The sequence below is a fragment of the Mercenaria mercenaria genome, chromosome 11, assembly GCF_021730395.1.
Source record: "Mercenaria mercenaria strain notata chromosome 11, MADL_Memer_1, whole genome shotgun sequence".
Classification (NCBI taxonomy): Eukaryota; Metazoa; Mollusca; class Bivalvia; order Venerida; family Veneridae; genus Mercenaria; species Mercenaria mercenaria.
The window spans coordinates 12,512,605-12,532,930 of NC_069371.1; the positions used below are offsets into that span (position 1 = coordinate 12,512,605).

At 36.5% G+C, this 20,326-nt stretch overlaps 1 pseudogene; it reads left to right on the forward strand.

Moving 5' to 3' along the window:
- Positions 1-16,982: 16,982 nt before the first annotated feature.
- On the forward strand, positions 16,983-19,084 carry LOC123532132 (bifunctional glutamate/proline--tRNA ligase-like; annotated as a pseudogene).
- The last annotated feature ends 1,242 nt before the right edge of the window (positions 19,085-20,326 follow it).

The window sequence follows — 20,326 nt, forward strand, 5'->3', positions numbered from 1 at the left end:
TAAAATTCTGAATCTGTATCTTGATATATACTAAGAGGTCGCTGACCTTCTCCTGGAGCAAAGGTTTAAATGTATTGTTTCTTTTCTCAATATCGCATCATCAAGAAGAGTGTCATGTTTCCTACATTTTCTTGTGTATTTTCTTCTGCATCTGAATCATAAGTTGAATTTTCTAGAGTTTCACCTTGAAAAGCAGACATAACATTTTTGTCTTTTTTTGTAAAACTGTCAGGTGTTGTCATATCAGATGAAAAAAATTCTTGCACTGTATCTTCGCAGTCTTTTGTTACATGTGCAGCCCATTCTTCATCTATTAGCACTGTTGAGTTTTTGTAGAAGTCACTATTTCTCTTAAGCCAGTGCAATGCTACTAAAACACGTAATGGCCGCACATTCTCTGAAAACGCACAGGATTTGTATGACTATTTCTTTTTCAATTTAACAGCTACTGTAACAGTTACATTTTCATCAAATGGTCTTGGAAGTGCATTTACAACAGGTTGAATATCAACAGGAACATTGACAACATTCCCTTTCACAGAATACTGACGACCCCTTGGCAACTCTCTGATCTGCATGAATGGTATACGTAAAGAAATTAATCTTTCTTCCAATGGATGCAAATGAAGCTCATTCGGTTTTTCAGGCCAACTCATACCATTCTTTACAGATAACTTTGGAACTTTTTTTTTTAAAAGACTGGTTTTACAAGTTGTACATATCCATTCTAAACCATCAATAGACAATGTCCCAGTCAAAAGCTGTGAATCAATAACACGTTTAATGCTGCTAATATTGCAAACACTTTGCTTTAAACCAGGTCTGCTTACAACAAGTGCAGATAAACTGAGGTCCAACTTTTATGCTTTCATGAAATAGTGAGATGCAACTGTCAATGTCACTTCCTTGCTTCGTTCGTTTAGCAGCAATTGTCTCAGTTTGCCTAAAATCAGGCTTCTTTCGCTTTTCAGCTTTTCTGGTCTTATCATTAAGTAAGTATCTTTCTTTTGTCCTAGCATGTGAACGAGATATTAGTTTTGTTATCCTTTCTTTTTCTAGCACATAAGGCTTCATTCTAGCACTTCTTTTTGAGGCTCTCTGAACAAGGATTTCCTTACTTCTGAACTCTTCATCAGCTCTTGCTTTTTGTTTTGAAGTTTTCTGTATTGCTTTTTCCTTATTTTTGAACTCTACATCAACTCTAGCTTTTTGCTTTGAAGTTTTCTGCATTGCTTTTTCCTTATTTTTGAACTCTACATCAACTCTAGCTTTTTGTTTTGAAGTTTTCTGCATTGCTTTTTCCTTATTTTTGAACTCTACATCAACTCTTGCTTTTTGCTTTGAAGTTTTCTGCATTGCTTTTTCCTTATTTTTGAACTCTTCATCAGCTCTTGCTTTTTGTTTTGAAGTTTTCTGTATTGCTTTTTCCTTATTTGTGAACTCTACATCAACTCTAGCTTTTTGCTTTGAAGTTTTCTGCATGGCTTTTTCCTTATTTTTGAACTCTACATCAACTCTAGCTTTTTGGTTTGATTCTCTTTCTTTGTTTGCGTAACCTAAAGCTCTTGCTTTCTGTTTTGAAGTTTCTGTATTGCTTTTTCCTTATTTTTGAACTCTTCATCAACTCTTGCTTTTTGCTTTGAAGTTTTCTGCATGGCTTTTTCCTTATTTTTGAACTCTACATCAACTCTAGCTTTTTGCTTTGAAGTTTTCTGCATTGCTTTTTCCTTATTTTTGAACTCTACATCAACTCTAGCTTTTTGTTTTGATTCTCTTTCTTTGTTTGCGTAACCTAAAGCTCTTGCTTTCTGTTTTGAAGTTTTCTGCATTTCTTTTTCTTTACTTCTGAAATCTATGTCGGATCTTGCTTTTTGTTTTGAAATTTTCTGCATTGCTTTTTCTTTATCTTTTAACTGTGTTTCAGTTCTAGCTTTTCTTTTGAAGCTGCTTGGATTTCTCTTTCTTTTTCTTTAAACTCTGGATTAGTTCTTTTAGCTTGTTTAAATTTTTTTAAAGTACTCTTTCCTATCTTTCTTTTTATGTCTTACAACAATCCAATCTTCTTGTTCCCCCGAGTTCTGCATAAGACTGCTTTTTTGCTTACTCATTTTATGATCTCTTCTTATCTCTTGATCTTCAAAGTATTTTGCTAATAGATCTGAGGCATTACTACTTTCACCACTGAGACAGCTAATCGCAATGGCAAAATTTCATACTGACAAGACAGATCAATCTTCATGCTACTATACATAGCATACATAAAGGTAACAAGATCATCTAGGCAGATAAATGACATCAACACACATTTACCATCAGGACTAGACAACCCATCTTTACCATGTGAATGAGAATCAAAAAGCCAGAACAAGTCATCTTTGACAAAAACTGCTGAACAAATTGCTCCAATCATCACCAAAACATGTTGTACATTTTGAAATGCTGTATGTAAGACTGGTGTAAAGAAGGTAAAGCAGAACTGCCAAACTGTTCAACAGCAACTCCTGATATAATGTCTGCCTTTTCAACACAAACAAGCCTTGATAGAACGTTTACTTTATCTGGAATTTCGTCTAGACTCAGCAATCTGTGTCTAAATTTTTCAAGACGTTTCAAGGTGTTTTAAAACACTTTTATATATCTGATCACCTGTATTAGCACATCATCTAATAACTCTCTTGATGAAAAATTAGAATACTGTGCATAAATTAAAGCACACAATGCATTAATAGTACACTGACTTCCTCTTGAATCAACAGAAAAAACTGACATCACCTTGATGGTAAGAACCAAATATTACTGACCTACTACTTTCATTCATAGATTTAACAGCATGAGCATAATACAGAGTTTCATTTTTATTCACTGATGCAACATTTTCTACTGTCATAATGACAGGATCTAGTAAAATTTGATCCACATTTTCAACTTTATTTAGTGAACAAATTTCAGGCTCAGAATAAGTCTCATTATCAATCAGAATTTCAGGCTCAGTACAAGTCTCATTATCAATCAGAATTTCCGGCTCAGTACAAGTCTCATTATCAATCAGAATTTCAGGCTCAGTACAAGTCTCATTATCAATCAGAATTTCAGGCTCAGTACAAGTCTCATTATCAATAAAAAATTCCAGCTCATTATCAATCTCAATATCAATCAAAAATTCCAGCTCATTATCAATGCACTCAGATGGTCCTTTATCAAATAAAGGACTAATGGGGCGGGCTCCACCCCCATCTGAGTTAATCAGGCGCCCATTTTCTCCATCATTCTTCCGAATCACTGCCTTCCTTGCCAGTGCTCTTCTCCAGTTCTTCCTTCTAGGCATCTCCTACTAGTGTATCACTACAAAATCCAGTCTTGACTATAAAATCCACATTAAATCCACACTATTGTTATGCCACACACTATTAATCCACAAGTTTTTCACTTGTCACTATCAATAACACAAATATTTATAGTTTATAGTTTGTTGGAATATAATCCTTGATATAATTCATGTAAGCCTAGAAAAGAAAAATATGGTATTTAATGGAATCATAATAAAAATAAACAAGAAAATGCTTTTGTAAAAAAGCGCATGTCTCCCCCAATGCAAAGTCCTATAGGCAAGAAGTCAATAGGGGTCAGGAGCGAAAGTCAAAGAGACACTGATGGTTGGCTGCAATAGGGATCATCTACTTGGCATGTCCAGTCATCCCGCTAAATTTCAACACTATTGGCCTAGTGGTTCTCAAGTCACTGTTCAGGCTCCAGTGACCTTGACCTTTGATCAAGTGACCTCAAAATAAATAGGGGTCATCTACTCTGCATGTCCAATCATCCTATTAAGTTTCAACATTGTAGGTCAAGTGGTTCTCAAGTTATTTCCAAAAAAAGATTTTACATGAACAGGCCACTGTGACCTTGACCTTTAATTGACTGACCCCAAAATCAATAGGGGTCATCTACTCTGCATGTTCAATCATCCTATGAAGTTTCAACATTCTGGGTCAAGTGGTTCTCAAGTTATTGATCGGAACTGGTTATCAATGTTCAGGCCCCTGTGACCTTGACCTTTAACGGAGTGACCCCAAAAACAATAGGGGTCATTTACTCTGCATGAACAATCATCCTATGAAGTTTCAACATTCTGGGTCGAGAAGTTCTCAAGTTATTGATTGGAAATGGTTTTCCATGTTCAGGCCCCTGTGGCCTTGACCTTTAACAGAGTGATCCCAAAATCGTTAGGAGTCATCTACTCTGCATGACCAATCATCCTATGAAGTTTCATCATTCTGGGTCAAGTGGTTCTCAAGTTACTGACCGGAAATGGTTTTCAATGTTCAGGCCCCTGTGACCTTGACCTTTCACAGAGTGACCCCAAAATCGTTAGGGGTCTTCTACTCTGCATGACCAATCATCCTATTAAGTTTCAACATTCTGGGTCAAGTGGTTCTCAAGTTACAGACCAGAAATGGTTTTCAATGTTCAGGCCCCTGTGACCTTGACCTTTAATGGAGTGACCCCAAAATCGATAGGAGTCATCTACTTTGCATGTACAATCATCCTATGAAGTTTCAACACTCTCGGTGAAGTGGTTCTCTAGTTATTGATCGGAAATGGTTTTCCATGTTCAGGCCCCTGTGACCTTGACCTTTGAAGGAGTGACCCCAAAAACAATAGGGGTCGTCTACTCCAGCAGCCCTACAACCCTATAAAGTTTGAAGGTTCTAGGTCAAATGGTTCTCCAGTTATTGCTCGGAAATGAAGTGTGACGTATGTACGGACGGACGGACGGACAGGGCAAAAACAATATGTCTCCTGGGGGATACATAACTAGATATAATTGCAAAAACAAATAAACTTTTGACTGATTTACATATGTATTTTTATTATTTTAATTTATTTGTTTTGGGTTTAATGCCGTTTTTCAACAGTATTTCAGTTATGTAACGGCGGGCAGTTAACCTGACCAGTGTTCCTGGATTCTATACCAGTACTAACCTGTTCTCCGCAAGTAACTGCCAACTTCCCCACATTATTTTAATTATTTTAAATATCTAATTAATTATCATTAGCACTTCTATTCTTTAATGTTCTAAAAATTTAAATATCTAATTAATTATCATTATCATTTCTATTCTTTAATCTTCTAAAATATTTATAGATAGTTAAAGTAGTATCTGAAAAGGAAATAAAAGCAGACACTGTGATCAGCCAGGCAGTCAAATTCCAGGAAGAGGTTTTCTCAAACATGGGTGACAGTGATAGCACTTTAATTGTGATACATTTTTAAAAGATTACTATGTTGTAAAATAAAAGAAGCAAAAACTTATTGCTTTAAATCTCAGTCATAAAAAGAAAAGTGGACATCAATAGTTTTAACATGTCACCCATGGCACTTCACCTGGTACACTACGAAATCTCAAGTACGCATAATTTGATATTATTATAGAACTCCTTGTATAACAGGATGCATCTGAAAAAAAAATAGAAGAAATAAAATGCAATGACAAAAAGACATCAAAAAGTTGAAAGATCCATTGAAAACTGTGACCTCTAACACATTTGCAGACTTTTGTGCCTATATTAACTCACTTGGCATCTATCAATTACATGTAGTCAGGGAAATTAAAGTAAAACAGAGTTGCTAATAAATCATATTCTTGGTAGAGGGTCGCACAAGGGCCATTTGTGTGAAATTATTTTAAAATCAGGCCAGCAGTTTCATACAAGAAGATTTTTAGTTTCCATTATATACATATAGGGAAAAATGACCACTGACCTTAGCGGCCAAGTTTTTTTTGACGAATCAGAAAAAAAATTAACAGTCTTGGTAGACGGTCACACAAGGATCATTTGTGTGAAATAAAATCGGGTCAATAGTTTCATACAAGAAGATTTTTAAAGTTTCCACTATATACATATAGGGAAAAAGTGACCACGTCCTCTAGCGGCCATGTTTTTTGACGAATCAAAATAATTTGAACAGTAAAGGTAGAGAGTCACACAAGGACCATTTATGTGAAATTATTTCAAAATCAAGCCAGCTATTTTATTACAATAGATTTTTAAAATTTCCATTATATACATAAAAGTAAAAATGACCACTGACAGCCATGTTTTTTGACAAATCGGAAAAAACTGAACAATCTTGGTAGACGGTCACAGAAGGACCATTTGGGTGAAATTATTTTAAAATCCGGTCAACAGTTTCATACAAGAAGATTTTTAAAGTTTCCACTATAGACATATAGGGAAAATAGACCACGCTCTCTGTCCGCCATGTTTTTTTGAGGAATCGAAATAATTTGAACAATCTTGGCAGAGAGTCACACAAGGACCATTTGTGTGAAATTATTTCAAAATCGGGCCAGCAGTTTCATGCAAGAAGATTTTTAAACTTTCCACTATAGACATATAGGGAAAGTGACCACCCTCTGGCGACCATGTTTTTGTGACGAATCAAAATAATTTGAACAATCTTGGCAGAGGGTTACATGAAGGGCCATTTGTATGAATTATTTCAATTTGGGTCAGTCGTTTAGGAAGAGATGTCATTTAAAGCTTTTCTATTTTTAGCCCTAGCGGCCCCTATGTGCAACCAGGCGGAACCATTTGAACAACTTTGTTAGAGGACCATCCAAGGAACATCCAGGCCAAGTTTCATCAACTTCCTCCTAATGGTTTCACAGGAGATGTTGTTTAAAGGAAAGTGTGGACGGACGGACGGACGACGGACGGACGGACGACGGACGGACGGACGGACGGACGGACGCCGGACAGTGAGCGATCACAATACCTCACCCCGAGCACTTTGTGCTCAGGTGAGCTAAAAAGATCAAACAATTCTTGCCTTCAAACATATTAAACTCGAACAGTTCATCTCTAATTAATTGAACCAATTAAACTTATTAATTTCAAAGGTACCCAGTTTAATTTAGTTAATTAAATTTAAGGATGATTTTTTTTATTAAAGGCTCTAACTTTTAACAGTTTGCATAATTATTGTGCCATAATTAGCAATTAACCCATTCATGTTTATTTTATTCATATTCTATGTCGTCTGCGTTTTCCAATATCCTTCTTTACCTATATGGTCTGCATAAGGGAAAACCCTTCTTTGTGTATGTGGTCTGCAGTCACTCTATCTGTATGTGGTCTGCGTTTTACCCTGTCCCGCAAAATGAGGCGTAATGATGCGTAATTGTAATGAATAGGGGAATTGGGCGTAATGTAGATTTATCTTGGTTATTGATCGTTTTAATGGAAGGAAAAAGATTTTATACGACTAAATTATGCATAGAAATCAGGCAAAGGTATATTCAAAACTAGCAACAAAACATTTACAGCCTATAATTAATCGGCAAATATTATTAATGATTTGATAAAATAGGGATAAGAATGTTAAATAATTAAGTATATATTCAGGTATTATAATGTTATGTGTTACAGTTAGGAAATTTATCAAAATGTCTAAGTACAAATTAAGAAGTACAGCCATGAAGAAGGACTGTTTTAAGGCAATGAAAAACTATTTATAAACAATATACTTTCAAGTATTATAATGTTATGTGTTACAGTTAGGAAATTTATCAAAATGTCTAAGTACAAAGAAGTACAGACATGAAGAAGGACCGTTTTAAGGCAATGCAAAACTATTTATAAACAATATACTTTTATTGCGATTTTGTTCATTTCTTTAAAAGTCTTATTCAGGATCCTTTTCCTAATTCTCTAAATATTTTAGGATATTACCCTCTAAAGGTAACTTTCTTTCATTATTAGAATTTCCATAATTTGCAGCAATTAGCAGGGAAAGGCAATGTTTTTCCTATGTTTGCACAGTTTTTATACAAATTTAGACATTCCTTCCCCTTTATCTTTTGTATAATAATAAAGAAAAATACTATTTTATTTTGAATATAATTTGACATTCAATAAAGTTTTATTTCCTATGTTTAGATATAATGCCATTTAATATCTTTATATTTTCAACGGATACCGCGGTTCAAATTCTTAAAAATCATTGTCACATTTGATCAAATCAAAATTAAATCGCATCATGGAGGAATGTTTTTCAAGCAAATGAGGGGACAATAACCTGCTACTACCGTGTATATCACATGTGTCTTCTTTAATCAACTACCGTGTATGTCACGCGTGTCATATTTGATTGGGAAAAAATGCGTTGGGTTACCTGTGAAATACGATACCATGAATGTGTTGATTATGGAAATAATTGCGTGAACCTTTCACATTATTTAGAGTAGTGTTTAATATGTATCAAAACATCAAGTCTTGTGTAAAGCTCAATAGTACATCCGAATTCTTCACATCCGAAAATGGTGTAAGACAAGGTGAAATACTTAGTCCAATTCTTTTTTTCTCTTTATTTGAATGATCTCCAGACATATCTGGAGGAAAACGGTGCCGTAGGTATAGAGCTAGATGATATTTTCAATGATCAAACTTGGCTTAGACTGCTTATCTTACTCTACGCAGACGACACCATTTTAGTTTCAAATAACGCTGTAGTTTTCAAAATTGCCTTAACTGTTTTAATAATTATTGTAATCAGTGGAAACTTGTTGTGAATCCAAACAAAACAAAAATTATCATTTTTGGTGCCAGAAATGTTGCACGTTTTCAATTTTCATTAGGAAATAACGTTATCGAGAAAATCGATAAGTATCATTACCTTGGACTAACTTTCTCTGCATCAGGATCGTTTCTAAAAGCTCGACAACATGTGAGCCAACAGGCTGAAAAGGCCCTTTATCTCCTCTTTACTAAAACAAATAATGCTGATTTGCCACCAGACTTAACCATTAAACTTTTCGACCATACAGTTGCACCAATTTTGACATATGGATCTGAAATATTTGGTTATGAAAACCTTGATTTGTTAGAAAGAGTTCAAAATAGCTTTCTTAGGAGAATATCATTCTCTCGTAAAAGTACCCCTAAATATATGCTTTATGGAGAATTCGGGAGATATCCCATATATATTGATGTATATACTAAAATGATATCATTCTGGTCTCGCTTAGTTTTGGGCAAGGAAGACAAGTTATCACACAAAATTTATATCTACATGCTGAATCGTCCCGATTTAAATTTCAAATGGATTAATAAGATAAGAGAAATTCTCCAGAGCATAGGTAGACCAGATATTTGGCATCAGCAAACAAGGAATTTATAAAAATGTCTAACTACAAAGAAGTATCAACAGACACGAAGAAGGGCTGTTTTAAGGCAATGGAAAGTTATTTATAAACAGCATTAATTGCTTTTGCGATTGTGTTAATTTCTTTAAAAGTCTTATTCAGGATCATTTTCTATATATTATAAAGCCATTAAATGCCTTTATATTTTCAAAAGATACCGCGGATCAAATTCTTAAAAACCATTATCATATTTGATTAAATCAAAATTATATGGCACTATCGAGGAATGTTTGTTAATCAAGCGCAGGAACGATAACGTGCTAATACACGTGTATATTACACATGTCTTCTTTAATCAACTACCGTGTATGTCACACGTGTCATATTTGATTGACAAAAATATGTCGGTTTAAAACAACACTGAAATTATTAAAAGACCGCACCAATTAGGATCTCAATTAACACGAAAGGTATTTTAAGTCAAAATTGTCCTATGTTCAAGAAAATGTTCAAATTATGACTTTCACATTAGTAATAGTGTAACTTCTCCTGGACCGCCGAGACGTTCACGTCGTGGAGAGGGAACATATATCGCTAACTAGGTCAACATGTATATTGTCACGTATATTGTCATACGGCCTAGTTAGCGACACATGACTGACATCGGCGGTAGTGGCCCCAAAAAGAGTACAGTAACCGAAGTTAGATCATCTCGTTGAGCTACCACTGTCGACTATGCATCATGTTGCCGGGGCGCTTGGGTTCGTTACCATCGTTCTCCATCTTCGACGGTTGCCGGCTTTTATTTTGTTTTTAACCGGATTTATTGCCTGCCCACTACCGACAGCTGTGGAAGAATGGGACAAATGGCTGGTATATAAACGAGCTTGATCGATCGGCTGGACCGATTTAAAAGGATTGACCTACGGATTGACCTACGGGAGAACAGAAGACTGGCGTTCCGGTGGTGAGACTGCAGGACAAGGGCATCTCTATGGAACCTCACCGGGCATTCTAATAGCAGATGATCTACAAACCGGAGATAGCTTCAACGAGATGGCATTTCATCGGCCATTACGTTTTAATACCATGAGGGCGGCGGCGAGGCGAAATTTAGCACTAGAAGGCGTAGTACACCATCATAAGTTAGAAGACCGAACTGAAGTCTGCATAATTACGTCATCAAAAGTCGGACCTTCAAGGCTACCGTGAGATGACATGAGAATTTAACAACATTAGATGATCACAACTTTAGACGATAACAACTTTAGAAGACAACAACCTTAGACGATAACAACCTTAGACGATAACAACTTTAGACGATAACAACCTTAGAAGAAAACAACTTTAGATGAACATAATGATGTTAGACAGATGCTCGCCCATATGGGAGTACCCGGTGGCGAGGATAAATAAACTCAGTCACACACACACAGTAATAGTGTAACTTTTAGGAATTTAAGTTGATATTAATATAATTTTAGTTGATCAAGTATAACCTTATATATATTGTTTTAAATATCTAATATCAATTTACCATAGAATTTTTTTGTACTCCATAAAACTTGTCACTCAGCGAGTATTTTAGCCTTTGGTATAAAATTTATACATACATTACACCTCTAAAAGCTTTACTGGTGATCATTACTTAGCTCCGAGAGCGATCTATATAATGTGTTTAGCCGCATATAGAATAATATTTCTCATTAATTTATGAAAAATAATAGTTAATATTCCATGAAAGATGTCATTGTGCAAGTATTTTATCACTGGTATTAAATTTACACCTACATTACGCTTCTACCAGTCTTACAGGGCACCATTACGCCGATCTCAGCTTTGAGTGCTATCTAGATAATGTATTTTACTATTTACAAAATATTCCATAAAAGATGTCACTATGCCAGTATTTTGCCACTGTTATTAATTTTATACATACATTACGCCTCTACCAGTCTTAAATATGTTTTACCATTTATAAAATAATACCTTTTTTTATCATTTTATGACAGATAATGATTTTTATTCCATAAAAGATGTCACTGTTCAAGCATTTTACCACTGGTATTAAATTTATACATACATTACGATTCTACCAGTCTTACAGGGCATCATTACGCTGACCTGAGCTTTGAATGCTATACAAATAATATGTTTTGCCACTTACAAAATAATATTTTTCATCAATTTATGAAAGATTATGATTTTTATTCCATAAAAGATGTCATTATACAAGCATTTACCACTGGTATCAAATTTATACATATATTACGATTCTACCAGTCTAACAGGGCATCATTACGCTGACCTGAGGTTTGAATGCTATACAAATAATATGTTTTACCATTTACAAAATAATATTTTTCATTAATTTATGAAAGATAATGATTTATATTCCATAAAAAGATGTCATTATGCAAGAATTTTACCACTGGCATTAAATTTATATATACATTACGCTTCTACCAGACTTACGGGCATCATTACGACTCGAGCTTTGAATGCTATCTAGATAATGTGTTTTACAATTTATACATTTTTTTTCTCAGTTTATTATATAAAATGTTTTATATGCAATAAAACATGCCACTATTCAAGTATTTTAGCTCTGGTATTAAATTCATATATACATTACGCCCCATTTTGCACCATTACGCATCATTTTGCTACATTACTGTACATTACTGTATTAAGGCAGACCCAGTAGTGGTGAGCTTCTTCTACTCTAGAGTAAAGTAGAAGTCCTTCCGGCCTTTATGGTACTGGCTAATTACTGAAAGTAATAGACGTATGCCGGGGGTGGAGGTGGGGGCGGGGGGTGCCCCATCCCCTATCCCAGTTTTGAGCGTGGGAGTTTGCTCCCCCTCCCCACACAACTTTTAAGTTAAGCCCCACAACTGATTTTTGTCAGAGACAACAGTCCAAAAAAAGTCAGGGAAAATATGGATGGGTTTGCTGGCCGGTCTCTGAGATAAGATAAATTTTATTTTGAGTCGGCGAGACAAGTAACGATACAACATTTATAAGCACTCCATGAGCTTTTGCATAGAGCGGATGTGGGTATTTCCGAACAGTTAAGCAATAATTTAGCGTGTAGGCCTACAATTCCGAACTATATAAGTAGGCCTATATAGATATTGCCGGTATAGTGTAAAGATATTACCTATTGGACGTGGTTTTCCGAACAGTGGGGGTGAACAACGCTACTTCACAAACTAGACAATTACGGCATTCGTGGTAACATCCAGAAATGGATTCTATCCTTTCTGATGGAATGCGAAAAAAGAGTTATTGTTGAAGGGGAAGCATCATCGTCATGTAGAGTTGACTCGGGGGTACCCCAAGGAACCGTACTTGATCCTCTTCTCTTCCTATGTCATATCAATGATCTTCCCAAAAGTGTGACATCTCAAGTGCGTCTATTTGCGGATGACTGTCTACTTTACCGGCAAATCTCGTCATATCAAGACCACATAACTCTACAGAAATATTTATTATCACTCCAAACTTGGGCAGACAACTGGGGAATGAGATTCAATGCAACAAAGTGTTACCTTATGTCAATTCATCGCAGCAAAGTACCATTAACTTACAACTATACATTGAACAATCATTTTTTACAACAAGTAGAAGACAATCCATACTTGGGAGTTCAAATAGGTGACAATCTGAAATGGTCAACACACATTAACAAAATTTGTAATCGTTCAAGTAATTTCTCGGATTTATAAGAAGAAACTTACGACATAGTAATAAAGCCTTCAAAGAACAAGCATACATTTCCCTAGTTCGATCTGTGTTAAATTATGTAAGTGTTGTCTGGGACCCCCACCTCCAGAAAGACATAGACAAGCTTGAGGGTGTCAGCGCGTTTCGTTTCTAACGATTATAGGTGCAAAAGTAGTGTTTCTAACATGATGCGTGACCTGAAGTGGAAACCCTTAAAGGAGCGCCGACGAGACCAGCGCCTGGCATTCCTAATTAAGATCGTCTACGACCTGGTGGCCGTCCCCGCTGACGATTTCCTGGAATATAACCCACGGCAACAACGAAGATCAAATTCTAAATCAATCAAACAAGTGACATGTAATACAGACATATATAAAAACTCATTTGTGCCTCAAACCATCCGCGATTGGAACTCATTACCAGACTCGGTTGTTACTTGTACCATGGAGGTAATATAGATGCTTGTACAAAAAACGATATATTCAAACGTGCTCTCTTGGACTATAGATCGCGCGACTAACATCTTACATCAAGCGCACACACACCCTCGATAATTTTTGCTCATTAGTGAGATAATTTCGAGTATCAATACAGATACAGAACAGCATGGGGGCTAATTACTAACAGTCCCAACTTTTTAAAAATAGACCGTTTGTTTGTTGCATACACATAAACATAAACATTCTTTACGTTATTACTTGCATTTTTAACTAACAACTTCATAAAAACAAAACATATAACTCGTATTCACAGAACATCCGTATCTAAACCTAAACTTGCAGAAACACAGCACACTCTTGACAACTTTCTACATGATTTGCTTCGGTAAACATTCTTATACATGATGCAATATGAAGTCAGTGAACATTATATATCTGTTAAAATGTCTTAGATTGAACAGTATTTTCTTTAAACAGTATTTTCTTTGTTTTGTCCAATAACTCATCGGCCACACATTTGGGGTCAAATCTGCACCCACAATTGGTGCATGTACAGTTTTTCACACGCACAGCAGTAATGTGGACCTTGTCGTGCAGTGTTGTCTTTGGTACCCTAAATTCTCTTGCAGTTCTCGACTATTGCTTCCCACATTCATGAGTTGCCGCCTACCCTAACAGAGTCGGATCATATTGCCGATGATTAAAACGATCGAGCCATAAATGTAAGCAAATTGAACTTGTTTTACAAAGTAGTAGATCTACATATTTATTTATTTATTCGTTCATTTATTTACAGTAACTATTTATTTATTTTTTATTTTTTTAATAATCTAGGTCTAATATGCTTCAAATATAACTCTGCACTTTTTTTGGATAAACTGTTTCTGATATTGATTGTTTGGAAATAGCCGCACATTAAATCGACAAGTGCGTCTAATTCCGAACGGCCTATTTAATCTTTCGATGTTTTCCATAAGGAGAAATGCAGTAAACTCCCTTCCTACGGGACACTTATGACGTAAGAATTCCATCAAAATATTGTCAGCGATGTAAAACCAAAACTTCTAGATCCTTACGTATTACTTACATCGAAATACAAAAACAGATAAGAACGACTTACCTGCAAGCTGTCGTATAAATTCCGGTCTGTTATTTTGAAAACATGCGCCTCAAAACTTTGCATTCGTTGCAATATAGTACGGAATGTGATGATAATACTTATATGACGTCGTGGGTTAGACTAGTGCCTTTCAAGAATACAAAAATGACGTTGGAAAAATGTGTTCGGAATTACCCCCACCCCCCCCCCCCCCCCACCCCCCGTTCGGGATTACCCACATCCATTCTATATGGCCCAAAAATATCTAAGCTTTTGAACCGACATTGTATTAACAAATTTATAAGTAACAAAAGTAAAAAAGCTGTTGGCCTAACAGAAAGACAATATTAATGATTACAAGCATTAGGCCTATAAGAGATCTATAGTTTGTACAAGACGAACCTTGGTTCTTTAGTGTGCCAGTTGTAAAGCACCCATACACAGGACTCTTATCAGTGTTAGTAATTTTTAGTTGGAGGAGCGGAGGCTCGAACTCACGACACCTGGTACTCTTATCCTAGTGTTAGTAATTTTTAGTTGGAGGAGCGGAGGCTCGAACTCACGACCCCTGGTTTCGTAGTCAGACAGTGTTTCCACTGGACCACTGCGTCCGCTCTTATGAATGTTTGAAGGCAGGGCCCTTTATTTAAAGAATTTTGATTTCCATTATAACATACGAAAGACGAATCGAATTTCAGGACTTGAATCATATGATTAAACCTAATTTGAATATATCAATTAAAGACCAATGAAATTTCTTATTGTCAACTTCCTTAAATTCATGCGCTGAGACCACCACCTGTAATCAAAGCCTTGAGACGTCTGGTGGTGGCGGGCTTTGGTAGATTTGTTTTCTGTTAAATGGCAACTGTTGGGTACCTCAATGCCTTTCGTTTACAGCTAGGATAAAGCAAAGAACATCTGAAGTTACATTTTGCCTGTTAAAAATATTATGTCACTTGTACAAAATGTAACTTTATAAAACCGATGGATGCTCCCGAAATATGCATTTTTACATATTAAAAGAACAAAAATGGAATTTACTGACGATGAAGGCGCTGTATTTTACTTATGTTGAATAATCAATGGGCAATAACTTTTTTTTTCTATATTCCAACCAGTGGTTGTTGAGAAATACTCTGTGCAAATTGTACTATAGTATAGAATTGTTGAAAAATCAAAGGGCAATGAATCTTTTAAAAATAATCCAACCAGAACACGAAGACAATTGATATGCGCATCTCTATATGGTATACTATTGTTGAATAATCAAAGGACAATAACTCGGTGAAAAATCATCTGTCGGGAACATGAAGACAATATACATTATTATCTACACTTGATGATGAACCTTCCTACTCCATCTAGTTGTTGCTGAGAAATACTCCGGACAAGAATTGTGCTATAATATATTATTGTTGTATAATCAAAGGGCAATAACATTGTAAAAATAAGCTGACATGTGTGCATCTCCTCTTGATGATAAACCTTCCTATGAAGTTAAGCTAAATTCCGAGCAGTAGTTGCTGAGAAATACTTTGGACCAAATACGTACTATATAGTATACTACTGTTGAATAATCAAAGAGCACGAACTCTGTGAAAAATCATTCGGCATGAACACGCAGACAATATGCATAAGACAAAAGGAGCATTCAACAGAATGTCAAGTAGCATTGATGTTTCTTTTCTCATGTAATCAAATATATCTCAATACTCAGATTACATAAATAGTTTAAAATCGAGCTTTTTTTGTCTTCAGAATCCGTTCTAAGGGAGCTCTCCAGCATAAAAATGTTTTAACGCCAGTAAGAAGCTGATAATTATACTTGCAAAGCAAAAGGAACTTTACGAAGCAGTGCTCTTTGACTTGTTATAAAGGCAAAAAGTCTACATACCGTAACTTGAAAACGCTTGATGCATAATTGAGCCGCACCATGAGAAAACCAACATAGTGCATTTGCCGGACCAGCATGGATCCAGACAAGCCTGCTCATTCGCGCAGTCTGGTCAGAATCCATACTGTTCGCTTTCAAACCTTATTGCAATTAGAAAAACCGTTAGCGAACAGTATGGATCCTGGCCGGACTGCGCGGATGCGCAGGCTGGTCTGGATCCATCTGGTCGCAAATGCACTAATTTGGTTTTCTCATGGTGCGGCTCATTATAATAATTTTTAACCAATACTTCATGCTTTATATGACATTTTCATTAAGTAAGACATCAATGGTGACAATAGAAATTTGGCTGTTTTACATTGGCTGAGTTCTGAAGAAAATGGATGTACGCCGGAAGAAAGAAACCTGCATAAATTGGTTGAGGAGGAGTATAGTAAATTGATTGACAGAAAACGTAAACGAGGACAATATTCCCATTATTCTGGGGAACAGAAAGCGAAGATTGCAAAATACAGAAGGGGTTGCCAAGGCAACTAAATACTTTTCCAAATAATTTGATAAAACTATTTATGACAGCACAGTGCGTGGGTTTAAAAGTGCATATTTGAAACAGCAGACTGAAGCGGGCGTTGAATTTTTGGATGAAGTTAAGTCAAGTTCACGAAGAAGAAAAGAACTAAAATCAATGTTAAAGTCAAATGGAATACCAAAATCTGGGGATTTAAAGTTAACTTCACAGGGAAAGTCTGGAGAAACTCGAGCATCGGATCACGTAGATGCTGAGGTGAAGGTGTTGTTAAATCTGAAAGCTGAGTACAAGACTGCTGCAGGCAAGGAGTGGAAACCGGGTCAGGTCAGCACTACACAACTGAAGGTAGAGGTTCAAACCGAGGTACCTGCTGAAGCGGACAGCATGGCAGACTCAGCTGCCGCTGTTGAACTGAAGGCGAAGACTGATGCCCAGGGAGCCAAAGTCAGAGATCTTAAAGCAGCAAAGACACCAAAGGATGAAGTTGATCGTGAGGTGCAGAGCCTTCTTTCACGGAAGACACAGTATAAAGATCTGACTGGAGAAGATCTTGTTGATGGTGGAGGTAAACTTGATAAGAAAGACAAAAAGGCAAATAAGGAAAACAAATAAGACGGAAAGAAAGAGAAACAAGATAAACAACAGCAGAAACAAGAGAAACAACACACTGAAGATGGCTCCAGAGAGGTGAAAAACACACAAGACTAGGTCTAGAGGCCAAAAAAAGAAGAAAATCTATCAGACTGGTACTTCCAGATCATTACAACAGCAGAAATGATTGAGTATTACGATGTCAGCGGCTGTTACGTTCTCCGCCCCTGGTCATACTCTATATGGGAGGTGATAAAGGAATATTTCGATACAGAAATAAAGAAACTGGGTGTTGAGAACACATATTTTCCAATGTTTGTTTCAAATGCAGCCCTTGAAAGAGAGAAAACACATATAGAGGACTTTGCTCCAGAGGTTGCTTGGGTGATAAGGTCAGGTAAGTCGGACCTAGCAGAGCCAATAGCTAACGTCCAACTAGTGAAACAGTGATGTACCCATCCTATGCCAAGTGGATTAAGTCACACAGAAATCTACGGCTGAAACTTAACCAATGGTGTAATGTGGTGAGATGGGAATTCAAGCACCCACAGCCATTTTTAATAACAAGAGAGTTTTTGTGGCAAGAAGGACATACAGCCTTGGCTAACCATGATGATGCTTCTGAAGAGGTATATGCCATTCTAGAGCTATATGCACGTGTGTATGAAGAATATTTAGCGATACCAGTGGTACGAGGTAGGAAAACGGAGAAAGAAAAGTTTGCCGATGGTGACTTTACCACCACTGTGGAGGCATATACCACCACTGTGGAGGCATATATCTCTGCTAGTGGTAGAGCTATTCAGGGTGCAACATCACATCATTTAGGTCCGAACTTCTCTAAGATGTTTGAAATTGTATATGAGGATCCAGAAACACGTGAAAAGAAGTATGTGTTCCAGAATTCATGGGGTATAACAACAAGAACTATAGGTGTAATGTGTATGATACATGGTGACAATACAGGCCTTGTCCTTTCACCAAAGGTTGCATGTTTACAGGTTGTAATTGTACCATGCGGTATCACTGCCAATCTATTACAAGAAGACAATGACAAGCTGATGGATGCTTGCACGTCACTCAAGAAGACATTAGCATGGGGTGGAATTAGAGTAAAGGAAGATCTTAGAGATAACTATTCCCCAGGGTGGAAGTTCAACCACTGGGAACTGAAGGTGTCCCACTACGTGTAGAGTTAGGCCCACGAGATCTGAAACAGAACCAGATGGTCGTAGTACGACGAGACATTGGAGAGAAGTTGACATTGAAAAATGAAAATATCGTTCAGCAAATCAAAGATCTACTAGAAAACATACAAACTTCTCTCTTTAATAAAGCCAAGAAGGATCTGGATGCATATCTGACAGTGTCACATGTCTGGGGGGGAGTTCTGTAATGGACTTGATCAGAAGAAACTGATACAAGCTCCATTCTGCGGGGAAATACGATGTGAAGATGTCATCAAAAAAGATAGTGCCAGAGATGTTGTAGTAGAGGAAGGGGCACCAACTATGGGAGCCAAGTATACCATTCAAGCAGCCAGAGGAATTGAAAAAGGGAACCAAATGTATACACCCAGACTGCGAAAGGGAGGCCAAATTCTTCACTCTGTTTGGTCGCAGTTATTAAAGATAAAGACTGTAGGTTTTCAAACTTACTGTTGAATGGAAATTTTTGTTGTCTAACTGTACGTGTTTCTCAGGACAGCACATAAAAGATCGGAAAAAAAGAAGAAATTTTAAACTGTTTGGGACCCAGCACTAAAATGGCGAAGGGGCCGGCCCACAATTTGCCAGGGTCAACATCACATAGAAGTTATATTAGACGCAAATTTCGTTCATAAAAACACGTACACACAGTTTATGTAAGGTCTATGTACATTAACAGTACTATGCATTATGTTTAAGATAGTACAAACGTTATACATGTATAGTTAAACACAGTATAAATGTGTACAGCCGCTAAAAACTGGAAGTTATTTTATCAACCGACTGTTACATTCGGAGTAAATACTTTAAGATAAAATAATTGAGCCGCGCCATGAGAAAACCAACATAGTGCGTTTGCGACCAGCATAGATCCAGATGCATCCTCGCAGTCTGGTCAGGATCCATGCTGTTCGCTTTCAAAGCCTATTGCAAGAGAAACTGTTAGCGAACAGCATGTATCCTGCGCTGGTCTTGGTCCATGCTGGTCGCAAACGTACAATGTTGGTTTTCTCATGGCGCGGCCCATATTATACTAGTGAACGACGGCCAATGTAATTTCAACTGTCCCTTTTGCACCACCTATCTATAGCTTAGTGGTTTGAAAATAATCTACGCTAGCGTATTGATCAGCAGTTGAGTATCAGTACAAGTTAAACTTTTCGCTCTTCCCGAGTCGGCGAAATACCTTGTTGAAACCTCTCTGACTGGCGTATTCAAATCCCCTCTTTATTTGAAAATTCCCTTCATTCAAAATTATAATTTCTTGTCATTTGACGACTGCAATAATGTTGAGCACGGGAATAAAAGAGTACGTTTTGCAAGCCAATGGAGAGACCCTTTCTTTAATTGTTCGATGTAACGATGAACTGTGAATATTAAAGCTAGATGTTATAATCCGTTCAGATTCAGTTTATTGGCAATCAGCAATACATTTGTATTTGGCCATTTACATACTAGTATATAAAAAACTAATGACAAAGACAACCATATACAAGAAAGTGAACATATAGACAAAAGACAGAGAACAAAATAGAATACTAGTATTATTGTTCCATGAGAAGACCAGTGGGTTTTCAAGAGTATTTTTTCGTAAACACTATGCTTCTTTAATAAATTTTGCAAGATTAATACATCTTTTACTATAAGATTACATTAATGCATTAACCTTTGCACAGTAGGCCAT